General features: G+C 48.0%; 1 long non-coding RNA gene across 1 annotated transcript in view; it reads right to left on the bottom strand.

Annotated features, from left to right (window-relative positions):
• LOC137536210 (uncharacterized) overlaps positions 1-19,336 on the bottom strand; it is a 43,489-nt gene extending 24,153 nt beyond the window's left edge. The window contains exon 1 of the long non-coding RNA XR_011024542.1: positions 19,250-19,336. This is a non-coding gene — a long non-coding RNA (uncharacterized lncRNA). The remainder of the gene's footprint in view (positions 1-19,249) is intronic.
• Between the last annotated feature and the right edge of the window lie 226 nt (positions 19,337-19,562).

The raw sequence follows: 19,562 nt of genomic DNA, 5'->3' as shown, positions 1-19,562 counted from the left end.
TCCAGGGCTGGAAACGGAGTGGCAGCCACTGGTAATGGGGTGAACTTAGATGACCTTCCTATCACCACCTGGAATGGGGAAAACCCTGAGGAGGAGCTTTTCAAATTGTTGTGTGCAAATTCTGCAAATGGCAGGAATTTGACCCAGTTGGTTTGAACATCTGCCACATAACACCTCAGAAACTGTTCCAGAGACTGATTGGTTCTCTCGGTCTGGCCATTGGTCTGTGGGTGGTAGCCTGATGAAAAAGATAGCTCCATGTCTAACTGTTGGCAGAATGCCCTCCAAAACTTAGAAACAAATTGGACTCCCCGATCTGACACTATATTTTCCGGAATACCATGCAGCCGGAAAATATGTTGGATGAAGAGATCGGCCAACTCCTGGGCCGAGGGGAGTCCTTTCAGGGGGACAAAATGGGCCATCTTGCTGAATCGATCGACTACCACCCAAATGACCATCATGCCCTCAGACCTGGGGAGCTCGCCCACAAAATCCATGGACAAATGGGTCCATGGCTCACTCAGGACTGGCAATGGTTGCAATGTCCCAACAGGTGCCTGACGGGAGGGTTTGCTCCTAGCACACACTGCACATTCTCTTACATACTCTTTGCAGTCAGTTGCCAATGATGGCCACCAGGCACATCTCGCAATGAGGTCCTGAGTTCTGGTGGCCCCGGGATGTCCAGCATTCTTGTGGGAGTGGAACAACTGCAGTATTTGTAGACGAAAAGGCAATGGTACAAACATGACCCCCTCAGGCTTCCCCTCTGGTACATCCTGTTGGAACAGACCCAACGTTTCTGTCCAGTCCCTCCAGGTCAGTGGCGGCCAGAACCACTTTCTGAGGAAGAATGGTCTCTGGGTCTGAGGGCTGTGCTGTCTCGGGCTCAAAGCATCTGGACAAGGCATCAGCTTTGATGTTCTTACTACCAGGGGTATACGTGATTACAAATCTGAATCTCGAGAAAAATAATGACCACCGGGCCTGACGGGGGCTAAGTCTCTTAGCGCCCTCAATGTACTCTAAATTCTTGTGGTCAGTATAGAGAGTAATGGTATGTTCTGCACCCTCTAGCCAATGTCGCCATTCCTCAAAGGCCAACTTAATGGCTAGAAGTTCCCTATTGCCTATATTGTAGTTCTTCTCTGCGGGTGAAAACCTACGTGAAAAATAGGCACAGGGGTGTAACTTTCCCTGCAACCCAGAACGCTGAGACAGCACAGCCCCTACCCCTACCTCTGAGGCATCTACCTCCACGATAAAGGGGAAGGTGGTGTCGACATATCTCAAAATAGGTGCAGTACAGAACAATTTCTTCAGAGTGGAGAAAGCAGCATGAGCCTCAGGGGACCAGTGATGAGTATCTGCCCCTTTCTTTGTGAGACTGGTGAGAGGTGAGCTCACCGTAGAGTACCCCTTTATGAACCTCCAATAGTAGTTGGCGAACCCCAGGAACCTCTGGAGAGCCTTCAGTCCCACAGGTTGGGGCCACTCCAAAACAGCTGAAACCTTCCCAGGGTCCATAGAGAGACCGGAGGTTGAAATTATGTACCCCAGAAAGGCAACAGAGGTCACTTCGAAAATGCATTTCTCCAGCTTAGCATACAGCATGTTTTGTCTCAACTTCTGTAACACAAACTTAACATGCTTTCTGTGCTCTGAAAGGTTGGATGAGAAGATTAGTATGTCGTCTAAATATACTAAGACTAATCTACCCAATACTTCTCTAAAGACTTCATTAATCAGCTCTTGAAAGACGGCCGGGGCATTACACAACCCGAAGGGCATCACCAGGTACTCGTAGTGCCCGTCGGGCGTGTTAAAGGCCGTCTTCCATTCATCACCGTCCCTGATCCGCACAAGGTTGTATGCACCCCTTAAATCCAGTTTTGAGAAAATCTTAGCATTGGTGACTTGAGTAAATAAATCATCTATTAAAGGCAAAGGATAGCGATTCTTTACTGTAATTTTATTTAAGCCCCCATATCAATGCATGGACGGAGGCCTCCATCCTTCTTTTTCACAAAAAAGAACCCTGCCCCTGCCGGGGACCGAGAAGGGCGGAGAAAACCTTTAGCAAAGTTCTCATCAGAGACCGCATCTGACAACCCTGATAAAAAACAGTCCAGAAGTGCGAATGAGTCCCATCTAGCTGAAACTGCCCACTTCCTGAACTCAGCTGCATAATTTTCCACCGGACCCTTGCCCTGCCGTAATGTCTTGAGCTTCCGCTCAGCGGTAGAGGCAAGGTCTGGGTCATCATAAATTATAGCCATAGCTTTAAAAAATGCCTCAACTGAGGCCAAAGCACTATCACCTGGCTGGAGATTATATGCCCACGTCTGGGAATCTCCTGACAATAGTGTCTTGATAAATGTAATTCTTTGTTGTAACGATTGTGGAATTCTCTCCGTGGTCAGCGCCCAGGATGCGCGCTGACAATGCGGAAATCCTCCACAATCGTATAATTTGAGAGAACCCAGCAAAAGGTGCAATGCACCTGTAGAGGGAAATTCCTGTCGGCAGATGGAGCTGTGGAGTGCAGAGGAACAGATCCTCTGCCCTGCCACAGACGCCAGACAGGAATTGTACGAAGGAAAGAACACAGGACAAGGTAGCCCTAAAAGAGAGAGTGAAGCGACAGAGGGTATGTGTGTCCACCAATCAAGTCGCCACCCAGCGACGACGAACACACAACCATGAAGAGCAGGCGAGAAGGCAATCGCAGGAGATGTCGATTGCTAACAGCGACACAAGACAGAATAAGCACAGAGGAGGAATGTATGTGTGTGCACCAATCTAGTCGTCAACCTGCGACGGTGGACACACAACAGAGGAAACCGAGTGAGAATGCAATCGCCTGAGAAGCGGAATGAGACTGAGCAAAGGGACAGATTGTATGTGTGTGCACCAATCTAGTCGCCAACCCGCGACGGTGCACACACAACAGCAGATATGAAGCAGGAACGCAATCGCGATTGCCAGAGGTGACACAAGGCTACAGCAAGGCAGAGCACGAGAGTAGCAAAGGCACAGCAAATCATACAATGAGAAGATAAGGAAAACAACAAAGGCTAACTAAACGCGAACACCGCACTCATTCGCAACAGCGAACGTGTTTGCAGCGCGGTCTCCGCATGATAAGCACAACAGAGACAAGCACGCCTAACTAACCAGCACAAGACAGACACGCTTGCTACATGGTTGCCTTACCGCAGGCACCAGCAGGCGTAGACAGACAGACATACAAACGAACAACAGGAATGAGTCACACAGGAACCACTGCTCTTACTGTCAGAGCCAGTGCGAATCAAGTACAAGAAAGATCCACTGCTCTTCCGTCAGAGCAGTGTGATCCAAGCACACAACAGACAGAAGGAGTAACCAGAAGCAACCGCAGCTAAGGTTAGCTCCAAGATACAGACCACAAGAATCCACCGCCTCTAACGCTAGGGCGAGTGCGATCCAGACAGACAGACAGAACTATTTCCTGTCGACCGCCGCCGGCGACAGGACAATCGCAAGACAGAAGGAGTTACCGGTAGCAACCGCTGCTCCGGCCTACACTCCCAGACAGAACAAGGCAAACAGATAATACAGTCCTGACTGCTCCTAACAAGGATGCCTAGCGCAGTCCCAAGTATTACTCTAAGCTAATCTTAAACAATCCAACAGAGAAGGCTGACACTCCAGGAGTGTGATAACAAACCGTTATGACCAGCAAAGCCTTCTGGTCAGCAGAAGCCTTATATAGTGCCAGCCCACAAAGGAGACAGCTGGGCAATTTGCATGCATGCAAATGCCTCAGCAAAGCAACTCTGCAGGTTGCAATATGAAGCCAGGTCTCTTCTCCAGAGACCTGCATCTCTCAGACATAAGGAATGGTCAAACAGCTGGCTGCCTGCGTAGCCAGCTGAGCGGATCATCACAGTATCCCCCCCCCTCTAGGGACGGATTCCAGACGTCCCTCAAGACTGGTATTTCCACAAAACTCTAGCTGAAGACTCATGAAGGTCGGGACAGCCTGACAAGGCCCAATTCCAGAGTCAGTCCACCCGAAACCGACCTCATCGGAAGCAGAAGCCACCGAAACATGCCCATCAGTACCACAAGTCTCAGTGTAACACCCATCAGGACTGTGAATGCCAGAGAAGAAGCCATCAACACCCACCGAGCCATGCCCACCACCTTCCAGGGACCGTCCAAAAATACCAAACCTGCCACAATACCCATTCGAAGTGTCCCTTTCCACAAAGAACCCACTGCTGATCTCATCCAAGGTACCAAGAAATATTTCTCCCAGGATCTCCCAGAACACTTTGAAGCTCCGCAGATATACTAGGAGGGCAGAACGATCACCAGGCTCACACGGAGAACTATCAAGAACCCGTATGGAACCAATGACAATTCCGGATTCCGAATTACCAGGACAAGCATCAAGATCAGGGCTTTCAGGGACCACTTCTGGGCATGCAGGCAGGCAGGCAACATCAGAACAGGTTTCCACTGAGGAAGCATCTGAGCAGGCTGGCAACCGAGACACACTTGGGCTTTCTGGGTCACAGAACACATCGGGGTACACTAGCCCAAGGGGAACCTCAGGGCATGTCGAGGAACTGCCAACCCCAGAGTCCGTCACGACAAGACCAAAACCAGAACCGGGCAGAGAATCATCACGAGCAGTGGTCACAAGCACTGGACTTTCAAAAGAAGGCTTGGACTCAAACCTAGAAATTTCTGTGACAAAACTGGTATCTAACCCACATTCATCATTGACTACACAAGACTGAAGCTCCTCAAGAGCTGCAATAGTAGTCTATATACCAGCGACATCTACTGAAGTGGGCCATACTTCAGAGGACCCTGCGGAACAGGAGGCACCTCCCAGAAGATCTGCACTCCTTGGGAGCAAGTCGGAGACCTCCAAAACAGACAATAGCTCAGGAGCCTCATTTCCCAATTTCTCTGACAAGGAAATCAAGGATTCTGAACTATCCATGTTACAGGGCAAAATATCAGATACATTTTGCGGACAGAGCAAATGTCCCAGGGATGGTTCTGCAATCCGCTGAGACTGAATTTTCTCTTCATGAACCGGATGTACAGGGATATTTACTGGAACACACACTGACTCCCTAACTTCAATCTCACTGCACCCAGATTTCGGCGTAGCAGTCAAACTAGCTTGCAACTCCAAAACTGCAGAAAAACAGGTGAGTATAGTAGCAATACCTAGACGAGCCTCTAGGGACACTGCAGGAGACTCTAAGCAAGGCCACATTGACTCATCCAGAGTACAGGGTGCAGAATCAGCATTATCTTCAAGACAAGAAAGGGACTCACAAATGTCAGTGCGAGTGGAAATCATGTTTTCATTCATGGTACAGGGAAGGCTCAGAGAAAGTTTCTCTGGACAGAGTAAAAAAGCTTCAGCATCAGATTTGCAAAACCGAAGCGCTGTCTCACTCTTAGATTCGGCTGACAATGTCAAATCCGAGGAGACAGAACGCAAAACTTGCGAATCTAAAATCGCTTTAGGTTGTGAAACTGACGCTTCCATAGCGCAAACCTCCGCGATCTGCGGAGCAGACTGTAAGGTGTTCAAGACAGAAACACTGGAGCAACTGTCACCAGGCAACAGGCCCTTACAGGTGAGAACAGGGTGAGACAAAGACTCATTTGCAGAAGAAATAGCGACAACAGGAGAAACTTTATTAGACATATTAATTTTACTTTTGACGCTGCATAGTCTAGGAATTTTCCCCATAGCAGGATCACAGATGGAAGATCTTAAAGATCTGTTTCTAAATGACAAGGGATCCCACACATCCTTGAGAAAACTGGCACATTCATGCTGATCACAATCTGCAGGAACATCCGAGAAACAGACATTAGATCGCATAGATTCAAACTGCACACAGTCAGGAGAGAATCTTTCCGGATTCGCACAGGAATCAACCACAGTGGTACACCCATTCATTTCAGATCGTACAATGTCAAGACTCACATGCTTTACCCCGGAAAGGCAGGAACAATCATCCGACAACGATGTCTATTTATTAGAATCAATTGATTGGTGTGTGTGCAACTCATCCAAAATCGTCTGCCACACACACATCACTGGAACCACAAAACACCTGTCACACTCATCAGAATCTATCAAAGTGTACACCAAAGTTATACAAACGTTTAGCGTCTCTGCGCTTTCTGCGATATAGAAATCGCAAAAAGCTTTACAATCCATCTCGAATTCCTCAACCAAAGCTCCCATATCCCAGGGAGCAAATGGGGGCTCAAACAACCCGGTATCTAAGTAGCTCTCATACGGGTTGGGGTCAGGTACATGCATAGACTTTCTTACTCCTTTAATATAGAAAATAATTCTGCCTATTAAAGGATCCACAAAAGCTTTGGATTGGGGTAAAAAACCCGGAGACTGAGCAACATCATTGTAAACATCAATAGGGAGTGTTTTATTCAGATGCTTGCGATTTTTAGTTTTTCCCTTTTTAGCAACTTTGCGTGTCTGCTGTTTAGAACCTGAAGTGGCAACGGAAACATTGAACTGATTGTCATACTGAATGGTTTTGCACATTTCAGACTTGACAGAATTAACCTCATTTGTAGTTGGTATGGGCAACGGATTTCTTGGCTGAAAAGCCGAATCAGCAGATTGGCCTGCAAGCACCAACTCATTAACATATGGTAATGAGTAAGAGGTGTTGCATAAACTAATCTGATCAGCATCTTGCACTGCAGGAAAAAACTCATAGAAATAACATGGCATTCAAGTTCCAAGCTTACGAGAAAACACATGAGCCAGAAACCTGCGAGGGTTATGTCTCAGATTCTTGCGTTTGGCATAATCTCCAGCCCACACAAACAGATCCCCTTGGAAAAGATTGTAAGCAATCTGACCACTCCAAGTGGAAATATTGGTGGCCTGAAATTCAGGATTTGCCAAGAATCTGGAACATTCTGATATGAACTAATTTCTGGTTTCAGAGTCCAGTATCTTAAACCTCTTAAAGATACAGGACCCATATTCGACCAAATCGGTAATTCCCTCTACACTGGGAATTTCGGTTTGGCAGGTCATACTGTAACGATTGTGGAATTCTCTCCGTGGTCAGCGCCAAGGATGCGCGCTAACACTGCGGAAATCCTCCACAAGCGTATAATTTGAGAGAACCAAGCAAAAGGTGCAATGCACCTGTAGAGGGAAATTCCTGTCGGCAGATGGAGCTGTGGAGTGCAGAGGAACAGATCCTCTGCCCTGCCACAGATGCCAGACAGGCATTGTACGAAGGAAAGAACACAGGGCAAGGTAGCCCTAAAAGAGAGAGTGAAGCGACAGAGAGTATGTGTGTCCACCAATCTAGTCGCCACCCAGCGACAACGAACACACAACCATGAAGAGAAAGCAATCGCAGGAGATGGCGATTGCTAACAGCGACACAAGACAGAATAAGCACAGAGGAGGAATGTATGTGTGTGCACCAATCTAGTCGCCAACCTGCGACGGTGGACACACAACAGAGGAAACCGGGTGAGAACGCAATCGCCTGAAAAGCGATTGCGAATGAGAATGAGAATTGTGTGCCCCAATCTAGTCACCAACCCGCGACGGTGCACACACAACAGCAGATATGAAGTAGGAACGCAATCGTGAGAGAGGCGATTGCCAGAGGTGACACAAGGCTACAGCAAGGCAGAGCACGAGAGTAGCAAAGGCACAGCAAATCATACAATGAGAAAATAAGGAAAATAACAAAGGCTAACTAAACGCGAACACCGCACTCATTCGCAACAGCGAACGCGTTTGCAGCACGGTCTCCGCGTGATAAGCACAACAGAGACAAGCACGCCTAACTAACCAACACAAGACAGACACGCTTGCTACACGGTTGCCTTACCGCATGCACCAGCAGGCGTAGACAGACAGACATACAAACGAACAACAGGAATGAGTCACACAGGAACCACTGCTCTTACTGTCAGAGCCAGTGCGAACCAAGTACGAGAAAGATCCACTGCTCTTCCATCAGAGCAGTGTGATCCAAGCACACAACAGACAGAAGGAGTAACCAGAAGTGACCGCAGCTAAGGTTAGCTCCAAGATACAGACCACAAGAATCCACCGCCTCTAACGCTAGGGCGAGTGCGATCCAGACAGACAGACAGAACTATTTCCTGTCGACCGCCGCCGGCGACAGGACAATCACAAGACAGAAGGAGTTACCGGTAGCAACCGCTGCTCCGGCCTACACTCCCAGACAGAACAAGGCAAACAGATAATACAGTCCTGACTGCTCCTAACAAGGATGCCTAGCGCAGTCCCAAGTATTACTCTAAGCTAATCTTAAACAATCCAACAGAGAAGGCTGACACTTCAGGCGTGTGATAACAAACCGTTATGACCAGCGAAGCCTTCTGGTCAGCAGAAGCATTATATAGTTCCAGCCCACAAAGGAGACAGCTGGGCAATTTGCATGTATGCAAATCCCTCAGCAAAGCAACTCTGCAGGTTGCAATATGAAGCCAGGTCTCTTCTCCAGAGACCTGCATCTCTCAGACATAAGGAATGGTCAAACAGCTGCGTAGCCAACTGAGCGGATCATCACATTTGTGCTACAGTTCCTGAAGAATTAGGTCTCAACTCAAAGTATGATAACACTCAGTTTTTAAAGTTCCGAAAGTCAGATCTGTGGCCAGAAAACCTTTCAGGTACAGACAGGCGTATGTCTGTGCTAGGAGGAGATCGCACTGCATCCACAGCCGTCTGATAAACTTGCACAGCCCAGACAAAGCGTTGATTTGAGTCTAGTGACTGTCTAAGACGGCTAAGACGGCTATGAAGTGCGTCCATTTGGGTTTGGTCTGCCATTCTGTAACGATTGGTGTCAGCACGCAGAGAGAATCTGATTATTGGTGATCTGCAGTATCACCAAGAATGCTGATATATACCTGATTATTGATGATCTGCAGAATCACCGATAATACAGATATATTGCTAACCTCTGGACACCTATAGGTATGTGAGTGTTTGGTGTAACAGTAGTACTTTGAGTAATGCACCTGCCGAGCAGGTGATAATAGGCAGTACAGGAATACTGCTCTGAGGACATAGGAACCTTCCAGCAGCCTGAGATTCTCCAAGGGGTGGAGTCAGGCTGGAAATAGGAAGGACCAGAAAGTGAGTGACACCTGAAGGTGGATGTCACTATCTGATCTGGAGACTATCTCTTAAGAGGAGAGATAGCTCTCGAGGTCGGGCACGCCTGGACGGTAACACACGGACAGATAAAGTACAAAGACAGAAGACTGATTCGGTATCCAGGGCAGGCAGGGTTTGGCAACGGAGTATCAGATATGCGAGGTACCGAATCAGAAGACAGAGGAGTAGACAGGAAAGCAATAAGTCATAACAGATATCAAACAATGCCTAGTGTGGGTGTGAGGTCCGTGGTCTCTACACCCTGGAACTAGTCTGAGGTATAACAGAATGATCGTACAAGTTCCCTAGTCTTGGGTGCGAGGTCCGTGGTCTCAGCACCCTGGAACTAGTCTGGAGTATAACACAAATGATAATACAGTTCCCTAGTCTGGGTGTGAGGTCCGTGGTCTCTACACCCTGGAACTAGCCTAAGCATAAACAGAATAACAGTACAAGTAATCTGGCTCAGTGTGAATTCCCAGGTCCACCTGGTTCAAACACACTGTTGGATCTGACTAAGGTCTGAGTGCTTTCATGTAGTGTTCGCAACGGCAGACAACTTGCAACTGGCCAGCAGGAACTATATATGGAGTAGTGCTCTCCAGCACCACCCCTAATTGATCAACCAATAGTATCCTGCTCTGGAGTCAGCTGATCGGCGTCATCAGCTGATCTCTCCCTGCCCAGTATAAGAGTTCTGCCTCTCAGCACGCGCGCGTGTATTCCTAAGCCTGTGTGCACTAACAGACTCAGCCACACCAGACACACGCTGCCGCGTGCAAACCGCCGCGCCGGACGCGGAACCAGCCGCCTTACTGTTATTACATGTGGCGGCTTTTCCGCGTTCTGCTCTGTTACCAGACGCACGCTTCCGCGTGCAAGCCGCCGCATTGGACGCGGAATCAGCCGCCTCCTCAGCAGCACACGCAGCGGCTTTTCCGCGTTCTCTCACACTTGTGTTATCATTCTGTTATACTTCAGACTAGTTCCAGGGTGTAGAGACTACGGACCTCACACCCAAAACTAGGGAACTTGTGTTATCATTCTGTTATACTTCAGACTAGTTCCAGGGTGTAGAGACCACGGACCTCACACCCAAGACTAGGGAACTTGTGTTATCATTCTGTTATACTTCAGACTAGTTCCAGGGTGTAGAGACCACGGACCTCACACCCAAGACTAGGGAACTTGTGTTATCTGTAATGATCGCTGCTGCAGCAGCTATTACTGGAAGTAGTAGTGCTGCAGCTCAGGCAGTTCTGATCTATTTCCATGCAAGTTGCATAGCTTTGTCTGTCTTTCCCTGCTGTCAGCTTGTGACTGATTATCATTCACCTGTGTGGGAATCTGCATGTCTGCTCCCATTGGATGACCTCTGCTTCCTGCAGGGTTTCCTTGGGTTTTCATAGCTTCAGCTTAAGCCAGTCTTGCTGTCGCTTTAGGCCCCGATCGTGTTTCTTGTTATAAAGATACTTTGCTGGTCTTTGCATCATATATTGGTTCATTGCCAATATATATGCATACCAGCACGTTTATTATTTTCCTTGTATTTGTGTTACGTTAATACATCAGTGTCGCTGATGTATACGTACACGAACTGTTTATATCCTGTGTGCAGTTAGTCAGCTTCTAGCACGTTTTGGTAGGTTGCGCGTACCGTGACCACCCGTGCTGAGGTAGTTACCCTGCTCCTGGTTCTGTTTGTGGATTGCGTTCATCTCTGCGAAGAGATAGCGAATCCTTCTGAATCCTGTCCTGTTACCGTTTGTGGATTGCGTTCATCTCTGCGAAGAGATAACGAATCCTTCTGAATCCTGTTCTGTTACTGTTTGTGGATTGCGTTCATCTCTGCGAAGAGATAACGAATCCTTCTGAATCCTGTTCTGTTACCGTTTGTGGATTGCGTTCATCTCTGCGAAGAGATAGCGAATCCTTCTGAGTCCTGTCCCCTGTATTACTCCAGTCTTAGTCAGCATTCCTGCTTATGTCATATATCGGTTCATTGCCGATATATACATATGTTAGTCAGACGTTACAAATAGTTTCATTGATAGCTGTAATTGTAATACGCTAGGAAAACATACTTATTGTATATTTATCTGTGTTACGTTCATGTATCTTAATCCTGCTATTTTCTGACTATCCTTTCCTGTCTTTGTGAGGCACGCCATCGCCGCATCGCATTGGCCGCCTCATTCCAGTCTTTCTGGTTTTGGACGCTTGCTGTCGCTAAGTAGCCGCTAGCTAGCAAGCGTTCATTCTGTCTACCTGTCCTGATCTCCTCAGTTCTGGTTTATGCGCTCAGCGCTACTTTGCGCTGAGACGTTATAACGAAAGCATTGTTTGTGGCTGTCAGATCTGCACCGGCTCTGTGCGCCACAATCTCCTATTGGAGTCAGTCCTCCCCTCCACTATACTAGGGATAGCCTGTTTCCTTGTGCTAGTGTGTGTACCTCCTCCACGCCAGCTCATGCGTTGCATGCTGACTGTGGAGAATACACCACCAAGCCTCACATTATCATTCTGTTATACTTCAGACTAGTTCCAGGGTGTAGAGACCACGAACCTCACACCCAAGGCTAGGGAACTTGTGTGATCATTCTGTTATACATCAGACTAGTTCCAGGGTGTAGAGACCACGGACCTCACACCCAAGACTAGGCATTGTTTGATATCTGTTATGACCTATTGCTTTCCTGACTATCCTTCTGCTTTCTGATTCGGTACCACGCATATCTGATATTCCGTTGCCAAACCCTGCCTGCCTTGGATACCGAATCAGCTTTCTGTCTTTGTACTTTGTCTGTCCGTGTGTTGCCGACCAGGCTTGCCCGACCTCGAGAGCTATCTCTCCCCTTTAAGAGATAGTCTCCAGATCAGTCAGTGACATCCACCTTCAGGTGTCATTCACTTACTGGTCCTTCCTACTTTCAGCCTGACTCCTCCCCTTGGAGAGTCTCAGGCTGCTGGAAGGTTTCTGTACTCTCTAAAAGCAGTATTGCTCATACTGCCTAGGATCACCTGCTCATCAGGTGGTTCATTCAAAGTCATACTGTTACACCAAACACTCACGATATATATATAGGTGTCCAGAGGTTAGTACTATATCTGTATTGTTGGTGATTCTGCAGATCATCAATAATCGGGTATATAGCTGTATTCTTGGTGATACTGCAGATCACCAATAATCAGATTCTCTCTGTGTGCTGACACCGATCGTTACAGTGTCAAATCCATAATTTTTTCTGGGACTTTTGATGTGTATTTCACTCATCCATGTCTTCCTCCAGGTATTAGACCCCTTGAAACATCTTTTCTATCATGGTAGAAAGTAGAGGAGGAGGCACCGCTTCTTTAAAAATCCCTTTATTCCGGTGGGGGAAAATGCAGGTACATAGCAGTGGGGGTAACAGATGCCTGACAGCTGTTTCGCTGGTTTAAACCAGCTTCTTCAGAGGCAGATTGTACAAAAGACACTATAAAAACGTATGCTACCCTCGTCTGGACTTGAATTAGAACCTGAGTCAGTGGTCCAATAGTCTTTAGGCTCTTTAGGATTTCTCCTTTTATTCCTAGACCGCCTTACTGGTTGGCCCCAATCAAAGACCTTCCCCTCTTTAAAATCCTGCTGATCTCTCCTAAATTTGCGTAGCTTGCGTTCCTTGATCTCGTCCTGAATGGGGGTCAGACGATTCTCAATTTTGTCTTCCAATTTTTGTAATTGGGCCCCCGATGACAATTTCAGGTATTCTTCCTTTTTAGTTGTAAGGTCTTTCACTGTGTTATGATACTCCAGCTCAGTGCGTTTCAGGACAATCGCCTGGAGACGTAGAGAGTGGCCTATATGTTCCTCCTCCCACTTTGCGATAAACTATGTGAAGGTGTAGATTCTATGGTGAAGATTAATGAAACACTTATGAGGCTGTGCTTTATCCTTAGTATGTTATGTTACTCTGCTCTAACTGATTAATTGTATCTAATATCCATGTTGGGAGCTATTTTAATTGTTTTTATTGTTTATAATACTGTCCGGTATGGTAATCTCGAGGTGTGTTTACTTTTCTCAGGAGGCGCGTCCTAGATGGGGCAGGCAGAGCCAATGACCAGTAAGGATCGTGGGACTTGGATGCGGGGAGACCCGCTGCTCGCCTATTGGCCAGAGCTTCCCATGTGATTCTATGAGGTAGGCTGTTGCCGCCCAATGCGGAAGTTCCTTCCGTAATGGATGCGCTCCAGTGTGTGACGCACAAACTCGTTTTTCTCCGGACAGGGGGCGGGTTTAGGCTTCCTCCCACTCCTGACTCATTGGTCAATGTGGCTGCCAATGACGATGAGCCCTCTGGGTTAGTTACGGCTGATAACAGCTATTGGCTGTATGCCGTGGGACTGCCTATAGAGAGGCATGGAGGCGGTTCACGTTGTTTTTGGTCCAATAAGGTTTGTTACCTGTGGAAAGGAAGTGGGAGTTGGCAAAGACCTGCACCTAGGCATTTAAGGAGCGTTTTTATAGTGTCTTTTGTACAATCTGCCTCTGAAGAAGCTGGTTTAAACCAGCGAAACAGCTGTCAGGCATCTGTTACCCCCACTGCTATGTACCTGCATTTTCCCCCACCGGAATAAAGGGATTTTTAAAGAAGCGGTGCCTCCTCCTCTACTTTCTACCATATTGGATTTCAAACTGCGTTCTGGACGTGCACGCTTTGGTTCCCATCGCCGGTGTGTCTGCCCTGCTACATTTGGTGCCAGGTACTGTGTCTTTCTCTCCATTCCATCTTTTCTATCATTTTCTAGCCAGCAGAAATCTTTCTAAATTTTTAAGTTCGCCTCCTTATTGAAGTCTATTGCGGTTCGCGCGAACCGATTCTTCGACGAAAGTTCGCGTACGGGGTTCACGAACCGAAAATCGAAGGTTCGCGACATCTCTAATCATTTGGTATTATCAATAATAAAGCTTTCAAGGGGGGAAAATGTTCTATTATATACTGTAAGTGTAGGTTCAGACAGAACTCAATAACCTGTAAATGTTTTTATTGTTGTTGTTTTTTTGTTTCTTTTTGTTTTGGCAGACACCAATCTTAACATTCAGCTTTTTACAGAGCTTGATGCTATTTATTGCATACAGTGGCTGAGAGATATTTCATAATACAGTTAGCTGCATTAGCAAAATGTAACTGTTGTGCTTGCATACTGTTCTCCAAACCACTCCCTGAACTTTACTCAGGGACACTGAAACTCTCCCATGTCCATAGTATATAATTTACCATCCTGGATGCCTTATCATATTGATCAAGTGCTGCAATATACCAGGACTTCATGTGACTAGTGACGGCATATCTATAGTGGGTGTGTTTATCTATAGACAGCACTGACTTAGATTACTTAGATTTAATTTTCATTTGTTTTACATTGAATACAATGGTTTGCAGTTGATATTTTCTAACTCACAAGTTGGCATTTTCATACAGATAATAGGTTGTAGAAACGAATGAATTTAAAAAATGATGTAGCACATGGCATGGACAGAGCTTGCAGGGAGTGACAGGAAGGAGTGACACAGGTAAGTAGTAAGTAACTGGTATACATTGATGTTTATTTCACACACAAGTGTTAAATAAGAGGTTTGTGAAGTGTTTCCTTTACACCACGTGCATTGTGCTGCCAGTGTCAGCTCCAGCAAGGCTTGGTGTACAGAGGCGCCAGAGTAGAAAAAAAACGTTTAAAAACCGTCTAAAAGAGGGGGATGTTCAGGTGGACTTACCTCCCTCAAAAATATAAAACTCAATTGAGTCACAATATATCAATACAAAAATATTTTATTGAACTCCACTTAGTGCAACGCGTTTCGCAGGTGTGGTCCTGCTTCATCAGGCAAACAGGAGTATAACTCAATGGGTCTAGATACAGAAGTGAGCGCCTCAGAGGCGCTCACTTCTGTATCTAGACCCATTGAGTTATACTCCTGTTTGCCTGATGAAGCAGGACCACACCTGCGAAACGCGTTGCACTAAGTGGAGTTCAATAAAATATTTTTGTATTGATATATTGTGACTCAATTGAGTTTTATATTTTTGAGGGAGGTAAGTCCACCTGAACATCCCCCTCTTTTAGACGGTTTTTAAACGTTTTTATTCTACTCTGGCGCCTCTGTACACCAAGCCTTGCTGAAATCTTGAGTCCACCCTCGGTGGAGGGGTGCTACCCCGTTTCCTATCTACAGAGAGCGACATCTTAAAAACCTGAGTGGGGTCAGGTTCTAATACTCCCCACCTGCACTTGAAGTGGTTGCCTATGGGTAACCCATGTTTGTGAGTATATCTAAATATTTGGCTTTTAACCACAACCAACTTAACAATACTACACCATATTGGGCTCTCGATTTCTCTTTGTTCTTCCAAGTGTCAGCTCCAGCTTCATTATTTTTTGCAAGCGGGGCAACGAAGTATGCACCATAGTTGGCTGGTGGGGACCATTTGAGTGATGAAAATCGATGTTTGTATGGTGTGCTTTAGATTTTCTCACTCAAGTGCTTTTTCTCACTCAAGTGCTAAAATTAAGGCTAACTAGTTCAGCAATGATAGGAACCAAATGTAAACATCACAAACAGAACAGGCTTTTGAGCAGAGCACAGATTGTCCAATTATTGAGGAAGAGTTACCTACAGATGTACTTGGATAGTTTGCTAGCATGCTTTAATCCTCAGTTGCTAGCAAGCTGTTTCTGTGTGGCCAGATCACAGAGAAGTCATTCCAGCCCCCATCCTGTGCCTCACAACTCTACAAGCAAGGGGAAGGGGAAGAGGCAGGAGGGAGAGAAACTCCTTCCTTATCTTAGTAGCTACGCATTGCTGTAGACTAGAGCTTGTATTTTACGGACAGGAAGTTTTGAATCAGGGTTATTATCTTGATTCAAAACTTCCTGTCTGTAAAATACAAGCTCCAGTTGTTGGTTAATTTAAAAGAAAAACAGTAAGCTTTTCACTTGTAAGCCTTCTTTAGTCCTGTTGTCTGCCTCAATCCACTAAGATCATGCTGGTGATAATAAAACAAGTGAAAACTTATCACCACACATCGTCAGTATTTTAAGTGTCAATTCACTAAAAAAAGCTTGCCTTATTATGGTGTATTGATAAGTTTCCACAGTAAGAGTGTTGTCTTATTACCTTAGTCCTTAATTTATCACCTCTGTAGTTATTTTCACATGCAGTATATAGAGAGGGGAAGAGCATACACAGGCAGGATGTAGCTCCACCCATCCTGCTGCCTCCTCTGCCAGGATGATTACAGCTAGCCTGGGTAGACAGCCAGGGTAGGAGAGGCTGTGACTGCGTATGTATGGCCAGGGCTGCCATCAGAAATTTTTGGGCCCCTCACACATCATCAGGCCTGGGCCCCCCTTCCCTTGCCCCCCCCCCCCCCCTCCTCCAGCCCCATGTGCACAGATCGCTCCCACGCCACTGTCCTCCGCTGCCTGCAGCTCCGGTATCGGGTCATGTTAGTTCAGCCAGTCGAGGCCAGTCTGCACAAGAGGAACTGTGCTCTTTACGTATCTCTCCAGCGGCCACCGGAGAGATACGTAGAGGGCACACTTCACTTGCGCAGACTGGCAGAACTAACAGAATCAGAATCAGAATTTATTGTCGCCAAGTACAACGGTGGATTGTACCCGGAATTGGTTTTGGCGCATACAGGGTCGTTGATGAAGAAACAAGAAATAGCATACAGTTAAAGCATGGCACATACATAGACATGGGACAGCATACATAGGACAACATTACAGCTTGTGCATACAATTAAGCAGAGTACAGCATTGCATACAGTTAAGCATGGTACATACATATAAACAATAAAAACAATTAAACGCAAAAATAAAAGAACAAGACAGAGAGCATTACGGCATACACGCACAGTTAACGTAATGCAAGCATAGCAGAGCATACACTAATAGCAGGAACAGAAAAGAGTAGGACTGGAGGAGCAGCCTGAGAGCTGATATGAGCGCTGCCATTTTCGGCACTGGACGCTACACAGCGACACGCTCCCAACAAGACAGGTGCTACTGATTGTCCACGAAAGTAGAGAAAGCTGAGAAAGCCTGGAAAAGAGTGGATAGAGAAAAGAGAGAGAGAGAATGGATAGCTAAAGAGAGAATTGAAAGAGAGAGAACCAAAGCACGAGGAGAGAGGCAGAGTTCCTTCAGGGCTGCAGATTGACACCCCTGGGTACAGTCCGACAATCAGTCCGAAACCATGTGCTGAGCCCCGTTTAAGCAAGCCCTGGCTTGCTGACCAAATCTGAGTTGGTCGGGACCAGAAGAATCCATTTGATGGTGGTTGCAGGCCGAGAGGGGCCCGGTGCTCCTGGGAACAAAAAGAACACGGAGCCAGTTCTGGTGGGCCTTCCAGGGCTTACGGGGAACTAGAGCTGCTGTGTAGGCTGGTCTGAGTGGCCTGGTGGATGAGAGCAGAGGGGACTACAGAGCTGCACTGTGCTGTTGAGGACTGCAGGCTCGGTGGTGGGGAGCAGGGCCTGGCTTGTTTTCAGTGGAGTGTATGGAGCAGGAGTGCAGTGGTGGAGGGGCGACCGCAGGCCTTGAATCTCAGTGGACGTGAGGGAGCATTGAGAGTGTTGGTGCACATACCTCTCCGGGCTGCGGCGGTGGAGCTGCCTGCTTGTTACTGTGATGGCATCCCCGGGTGGCGGTGGTGTAGTGGCCCCACGTGGAGTGGCGGATCAGGCATCTTCCGGGTCCTCAGATGGTGTCAGGGCAGGGCAGTGGAGGCAGCGGCAGAGGATCAACAGGCTCCAGTCCCCGGGTCCTCTGATAGCAGCTGCATTCCGTGAGCGGCGTCTGGTTGCCCCGGCAGCAGTGTTGTGACTGCCCCACGTGGAATCCTGTCCCTCCTAACGATGGTCCGAAGGCGATATAGCAGCCAGCAGGGATGGATATGTGCGGTGGCAGAGGGGCTGGCTCAAGAGTCGGGCAGCGAGCAGCAGGAGTGCCCAAACCGCTGATCAGCTGTCGGCCGCAGCTCGCAGGCGCCCCGGGCTAGCGGGGGGCCTGCATAGTGTTCTTTGCAGGCTGGAACGTGTGAAGGACGGGGGCCTCTCTGCTGGGAGCCGTCCCGGAACACAAGCTGAGGTGCCGTGGTGGGATCAGCGCGGGTGGCAGCGCGGGTGGCAGCGCGGGTGGCGGCGCTGGTGGTCTGGAGGCAGCGGCAGAGGATCGACAGGTTTGAGTCACCTCTCCATGCCTGCGCACTGCACGTGGCCCCAAACAGCTGATTTCCTCGCCGACCTGCAGACTGCGGCGCGTGGCTGCAGCAGAGCGAGACCATCGTGTCCATATCCTCCGCATCTCTCCCCGGCATGGAGAGGAGTTCAGAGGTGAGTGGAGGAGAGGTTACATCTCTAAAAGTAAAGAAGACCGGAGCCCTGTGGCCGTGGCGTCCGAGTCCGGCGCCATCTTAGCTATCAGGACCCAATACCGGAGCTGCAGGCAACAGAGGACAGAGGCGTGGGAGCGATCTGTGCGCATGGGGTGGGAGGAAGCCCCAGGTATGTATACAACAGTGTCAATCATCTCTGGTACAATTTAAGAGAGAGGCCAGCAGCAGCTACAAATTATTAAATTAGGATACACAAAGCTTAAGAAGCTAGGGCAAGCAGTGAAAGGGTTAAAAGAAAATGCAGGCTGAAGTGAGCAGAGCAGAGGGCAGGTCAGTCAGTGAGACTGAATAGTGAAAGGAAGGGGGGTGAGCCATTACACACAGTATACCTGACCTCTGTGCAGATTGTTCCTGCTCCCTGAGCTGCAGATAGGAGTCAGTTAGTAATAAAAGTGTATCCCCTGCCCACTAATCATCACAGTAATGTGGGTACAGGGTTGTCAGGTCAGTGGGGGAGGTCAGGGGACTCATACGCTATACACAACATAGCGTCCATCAGCACACAGGCACAGTCTGACACAGGCTGTGTCCTGTGTATGCAGAGAGCTGGGCGGCTGGGACTGGAGACATAAATCACTTGCCTTTTCCTCTCACGTCTACCCAACGCGCCCATCGCTCTCATGATCATCACTTTCATTCCGATGCAGAGTGACACTTGTGGCTAGCCGGGATCACATGGGGCCGGGCAGCCAGTGAGAGAGCAGAGTGTCTCACTCCTCTCTCAATGCCTGCCCGGCCCCATGTGATACCCGACCAGGCTACCGAGTGTCTCTATCTCCGCCCCCCGCACACAGCACAGCGGAGAGAGGAGACGCAGCCATAGTAACAATGGCTCCAGCGTTCGGGGCACCTTTGCCTAAGCCCCTAGCGGCGCTGCTGGGGGGTGTCAGGTGG

The sequence above is a fragment of the Hyperolius riggenbachi genome, chromosome 10 (genome assembly GCF_040937935.1).
Source record: "Hyperolius riggenbachi isolate aHypRig1 chromosome 10, aHypRig1.pri, whole genome shotgun sequence".
Classification (NCBI taxonomy): domain Eukaryota; kingdom Metazoa; phylum Chordata; class Amphibia; order Anura; family Hyperoliidae; genus Hyperolius; species Hyperolius riggenbachi.
The sequence above is the reverse complement of the archived record's forward strand: the minus strand, read 5'-3'. Positions and strand labels throughout refer to the sequence as shown.